Here is a 6,114-nt window from a genome sequence, read left to right as displayed (position 1 = left end):
CCTCAGGATAAGAGGAATACGATGGTCCATCTACACTGTGTGGTGACAGGTGGACATTTGAGGTAGCCGGGTTTTCTCCTGGACTATACTGTGTGATGTCCTCATCTTCTACTTTACAGTCTGGAGACAAAGTGAGACAATCCTCTGAGGTTTTCCTCATCTCCCGTCCATGTACTAAAATAGAAATACAAAGATTATTACTAGGCATGAGCAGATTGGTTCCCCTAAACCAGGACTCCGCCCACATCAGGCAGCTTTGTCTCTGAGGATCTTACAATTTCACCCTCAATGTAACTAGTAAATGGGTCCTCTGATCTCCTACCAGTTCATTTCTTTATTCATGGACCTTAGTCAGAGAGTGAGGAAACAACAAGAACTGTCTTTTATAGGAGTGACAGTGATGAGGGGATTATAGGACGAGTGTCCCCTCCCCCTTTATCACTCATTGCCATCTTCCCAACACAAGAAGTCCTGCACTTCCTTATTTAGTCCATGATTTAGTCATGAATAACAGCGGGGCTGAGTCCCACCATAGGTCAGAGAGTGAGGATGGGGGGAGAACAACTAAGATGAAGAATGGACTGATCCTGAAGACCACCATCATTGGGTTACTGACTCCTCCTTCATTATCACTTTCTGTTTAAGGTTCCAAAAATCGAGGATGTTATCACATTATTATCACCATGTAAATGTCTGTGGTCCAATCAAATCATCAGATATAAAATGTCCAGCTGGTAGGAAATGGGTGTAACAAAATTAAATACATATGTTTTTTTATAGTAGAGGGTAGAGAGCAGAAGTCAGGACTATGTAATGTATATTATAAATTACACTGCTAAAAGAATTTAAAGGAACACTTTGAAAACACATCAGATCTCAATGGGAAAATATCATGCTGGATATCTATACTGGTATGGACTGGGTAATGTGTTAGGATCTATACTGCTATGGACTGGGTAACGTGTTAGGATCTATACTGGTATGGACTGGGTAATGTGTTAGGATCTATACTGGTATGGACTGGGTAACGTGTTAGGATCTATACTGGTATGGACTGGGTAGCGTGTTAGGATCTATACTGGTAGGGACTGGGTAATGTGTTAGGATCAATACTGATATGGACTGGGGAATGTGTTAGGATCTATACTGGTATATAATGGGTAATGTGTTAGGATCTGTACTGGTAAGGACTGGGTAATGTGTTAGGATCTATACTGGTATTGACTGGGAAATGTGTTAGGATCTATACTGGTATGGACTGGGTAATGTGTTAGGATCTATACTGGTATTGACTGGGTAATGTGTTAGGATCTATACTGGTATTGACTGGGTAATGTGTTAGGATCTATACTGGTATTGACTGGGTAATGTGTTAGATCTATACTGGTATGGACTTGGTAATGTGTTAGGATCTATACTGGTATGGACTTGGTAATGTGTTCGGAAGGAAAGGATGCCACATCATTTGATGGAATTGAAAATGATCACCCTACAGAGGGCTGAATTCAAAGACACCCCGAAAAGCAAAGTGAAAAATGATGCAGCAGGCGAGTCAATTTTGCTGAAATTCCATTGCAGCAACTCAGAATGGTCCTCAGTAGTTTGTATGGCCCCCACATGCTTGTATGCATGCCTGACAACGTTGGGGCATGCTCCTAATGAGAAGATGGATTGTGTCCTGGGGTATTTCCTCCCAGATCTGGACCAGGGCATCACTAAGCTCCTGAAAAGACTGAGGTGCAACCTGGCAGCGTTGGAAAGGACCGAAACATATTGTCCCAGAGGTGTTCTATTGGATTTAGGTCAGGCGAGCGTGGGGGCCATTCAATGGTATCAATTCATTCATCCTCCAGGAACTGGCTGCATACTCTCACCACATGAGGCATTGTTGTGCACCAGGAGGAACCCAGGACCCACTGCACAAGGGTAGGGTCTGACAATGGGTCCAAGGACATCATCCTGATACCTAATGGCAGTCAGGGTGCCATTGTCTAGCCTGTAGAGGTCTATACATCCCTCCATGGATATATCTCCCCAGACCATCAGTGACTCACCACCAAACCGGTCATGCTGAACAATGTTACAGGCAGCATAATGTTCTCCACGGCTTCTCCAGACCCTTTCACATCTGTCACATGTGCTCAGGGTGAACTTGCCCTCATCTGTGAAAAGCACAGGGTGCCAGTGGTGGACCTTCCATATCTGGTGTTCAACGGCAAATGTCAATTGAGCTCCACAGTGCCGGGCATTCAGCACAGGGCCCACTAGAGGACGTCGGGCCCTCAGGCCACCCTCATGAAGTCTGTTTCTGATTGTTTGGTCAGAGACATTTACACCAGTGTCCTGCTGGAGGTCATTTTGTAGGGCTCTGGCAGTGCTCATCCTGTTCCTCAAGGAAAGGAGAAGATTCCGGTCCTGCTGATGGGTTAAGGACCTTCTACGGCCCTCTCCAGCTCTCCTAGAGTAATTGCTTGTCTCCTGGAATCTCCACCATGCTCTTGATACTGTGCTGGGAGACACAGCAAACCTTCTGGCAATGGGACGTATTGATGTGCCATCCTGGAGGAGTTGGACTGACTGTGCAACCTCTATAGGGTCCAGGTATGGCCTCATGCTAACAGTAGTGACACTGACCCTAGCCAAATGCAAAACTACTGAAAAACAGTCAAAGATGAGTAGGTTAAAAAAAATGTCAGTGGCCTCCACCTGTAAAACCATTCCTGTTTTGGAGGTTGTCTCATTGTTGCCCATCTAATGCACCTGTTAATTTTATTAAAGAGGAGTTCCATCCCCCCAGGAAAAAAATAAAAATCAGCAGCTACAAATACTGTAGCTGCTGCCTCTTTATTATTAGAACCTACCTGTCCAGGGTTCCCGCGATGTCGGCACCCGAAGCCGATTTTTGGATCAGCTCTTGGGTGCTGCCATCGCCATTCAGGGTAAGGGAAACCGGCAGTGAAGTCTTTTTCGGCTTCACAGGTGGTTCCCTACTGCGCATGTGGAAAAACGTTCTAACTGGCCCGGCGGCGGAGGAAGGACGGGGGGCCGAACTTCCTAGGGACAGCTTTGTGGCTTTTCCTCCTACAGGAAACACAAGCATAGTTACGTTTAAAATGGCTGGTCCTCAGTTGTATAAAGATGAACTGGACAGCTTAGGCTTAAGGCCTGAAATAATGCGCTCATAATCAAACCAATCAGTAGGACGGGGGTCCGCCGTCCTGGAGGATTCCTGGAAAGGGAGTTATCAGGTAATAACTCAGACTTTCCCAAGTCATCCTCCAGGATGGTCACATAAGACCCCAACGATGCGTACCTGGGGTGGGACTACAGCCTGTAGAACTTTGTGTCCAACGGATAGATCTTGGGCGGAGACCAATTCGACCCTATAGTGCCTTGCGAAAGTCAAATCACTGGACCAGGTGGCTGCTCAACAAATTTGGTTGACGGAAGCCCCAGCCTTTTCTGCCTAAGAGGTAGATACAGAATGGGTGGAATGAGCCTTGATATCCGAAGGGATGGCCTGACCTTGGGCCAAATAGGCTGCACTTATAGCCAACCTGACCCATCTGGCTATAGAGATCTTTGAAGCTGCTTTACATTTCTGAGTGCCTACAAACAGTATAAAAAAATTGGATGCTTTCCTGAAGGATTTGTGACTTCTAAATAGTGTAGGACGCACCTTCTAACATCCAGCGTGGCAAACAGTTCTTCCCCCTGGGAAGATGGGTTTTAACAAAAGGATGGAAGGGCCACCTCTTGTGAGCAATGAAAAGCTGATGCCACCTTAGGAAGAAAGAGGGGGCCTGTCTTGAGTACCAATCTATCTGGAAAGATTGTCAAAAAGGGTTCCTTTATGGATAGTGCCTGTAACTCACTCACAAGTCTAGCTAAAGTGATGGCGGCCAGGAGTGCCACCTTTAAGATGTTTCAGAAAAGAGTCCACTAAAGCAATGAGAGATCCCAGGGGGCCACTCTTAGGTGTTTACTGGGACAAGATCTTTCTGAAAAGGGATCTGGATCTGAAAAGGCATTTAACCAGCGGATTGTCCCCAACCGGTATATCCAAAAAGACTGATAAGGAGGCTGCCTGTACCCTGAAGGTACTCACTGCTAGATGCATCTCTGCTCCATCCAGTAAAAAGTCCAAGATGGTGCCAATGTCTTCCAAATGTCAATGTTTGGACTGCATTTTGGCCGTTTATACTTTCTATACCTTGTTGTAGATTTTTCTGGTTACCAGCTTCCTGTGCTTTGGAGCAAGGTATCCGTAACACTGGTAGAGAGGCCTTTATTTAGTGGCAGGCACCGTTCAGGAACCATGCAGCTAGATTCAGTGTTTGAATATGCGAATGATAGGCTTCTGCTTGAAATCAGGAGGTCGCTCTGGATTGGGAGGATCCAGGGGTCCTCCTCAGCCATTTTTTTCAAGGGTGTGAACCATGCTCGCTTTGGCAAGTACGGAGCTATCAAAAACACCCTTACTCTCTCCAGCCGGATTTTCCTGGTTCTGGGAATGAGTTAAGTGGGGGGCAAAGCTAAGTGAGGTTGAACTTCCACGGAAACCCCAAGGCGTCTATTCTTACAGCATTCCTTTCCTTGTGCAGGGAGAAGAAGTTTGTTACCTTCTTGTTATCTGAAGTGGCAAATAGGTCGACTTCCGGAACAGCACACTAGTCTCTGAGCTCATCGCTTCCTCTTCCAATCCTGCTGCCAATCCTGCTCTATTTGCCCTCTCACCGCCTCCATTTGACTCCTCGGGACCCCGGGACTGTGCTGCCCACCAAATATGGTGAAGATCGGCCCTCACAAAGCAGCTAAGTCAGCCGGCACGGCCCCTCTGCCTTCACCTAGCTCGCAAGCTTCTAGTGATTGTTTCCCTGGATACCTGTAAAGCATTTGATAGCATAGAGTGGCATGATTTCTTGAGTACTGTGGCTGTTTGGGTTTGGTCCCCGGCTGATCGCCTGGATTCGGCTCCTGTACACCGACCCTGTTGCTAGGGTCAGGGTGAATGCCTCCGTCTCTCTGAAGTTCTCCATCTACAGGGGTACAAGGCAGGGATGCCATTTGTCCCCTCTTTTGTTTGCATTGACCATTGAGCCTCTGGCCATACGTATTAGATCTGCCTCGGATATCCATGGCCTGGTTATTGGTACTATAGAAGAAAGGATATCCCTCTATGCTGACGATACACTCGTCTATTTGGCATATCCCTCTGGCTCCTTGCACGCCCTTCTAAGGGCGATGGAGGATTTCGGCAGATTCTCGGGCTGTCGTATTAATTGGTCCAAATCTAATCTTTTCCCACTGGACCCCGGGGATTAACAGGTGACCTACCTGGGTTCCCAGCTTCAAGTAGCACACTCCTTCCGCTATCTGGGTGTCATTGTTCAGTTACCGCTACACTCCTATGTGACTTATAACCTATGTCCCCTTATTCAGCTTCTCCAGCAACGCACTATTCAATGGATGGATCTTCCATTGAACCTGGTGGGTCAGGTCAATATGATCAAAATGATTTTCCTCCCAAAACTTCTGTATGTCTTGGCCAATGCCCCCTGCGAGGTCCCAAAGTCCCTGTTCAGGCGAATTGACTCACTCCTACTGTCGTTTTTGTGGCATAAGAGATCTCCCAGAATAGCATTGGAAACCTTGAAGTTACCCACTCAATTGGCCGGCCTAGCATTTCCTAGTTTCTATCATTACTACCAATGTTCCCTCTAATTTTTTACTGAGCTGAGCAAATAAAAAAATTTCTGAGCGCAAACCTTTAGATTGAGCAATGGGGGGGGGGGGGGGGGGACGTCAATGCAGAGTGACCAGCTTGCCCCAATCAACTGCAGAGTGCCACAGCAATGCCCCCAATAAACTGCAGAGTGCCACAGCAATGCCCCCAATAAACTGCAGAGTGCCACAGCAATGCCCCCAATAAATTGCAGAGTGTCACAGCAATGCCCCCAATACATTGCAGAGTGTCACAGCAATGCCCCCAATACATTGCAGAGTGTCACAGCAATGCCCCCAATACATTGCAGAGTGCCACAGCAATGCCCCCAATACATTGCAGAGTGCCACAGCAATGCCCCCAATAAACTGCAGAGTGCCACAGCAATG

The 6,114-nt window shown here is 47.0% G+C and overlaps 4 protein-coding genes across 4 annotated transcripts in view; 2 read left to right on the top strand and 2 right to left on the bottom strand.

Annotated features, from left to right (window-relative positions):
* Positions 1 to 6,114, top strand: part of LOC309550737 (uncharacterized protein) — a 578,111-nt gene that overhangs the window by 97,065 nt on the left and 474,932 nt on the right. The gene's annotated exons all lie outside the window — the stretch shown is intronic.
* The window catches only part of LOC309550685 (uncharacterized protein), a 903,485-nt gene that overhangs the window by 549,330 nt on the left and 348,041 nt on the right, over positions 1 to 6,114 (bottom strand). The gene's annotated exons all lie outside the window — the stretch shown is intronic.
* Positions 1 to 6,114, top strand: part of LOC309550757 (uncharacterized protein) — a 245,401-nt gene that overhangs the window by 96,605 nt on the left and 142,682 nt on the right. The gene's annotated exons all lie outside the window — the stretch shown is intronic.
* LOC309550707 (uncharacterized protein) overlaps positions 1 to 6,114 on the bottom strand; it is a 233,561-nt gene that overhangs the window by 180,706 nt on the left and 46,741 nt on the right. The window lies entirely within an intron of this gene.

Source organism: Pelophylax lessonae, assembly GCF_965119305.1.
Source record: "Pelophylax lessonae genome assembly, chromosome: 3".
Taxonomy (NCBI): domain Eukaryota; kingdom Metazoa; phylum Chordata; class Amphibia; order Anura; family Ranidae; genus Pelophylax; species Pelophylax lessonae.
Note: the sequence above shows the minus strand (reverse complement) of the source record. Positions and strands in the feature narration are given on the sequence as shown.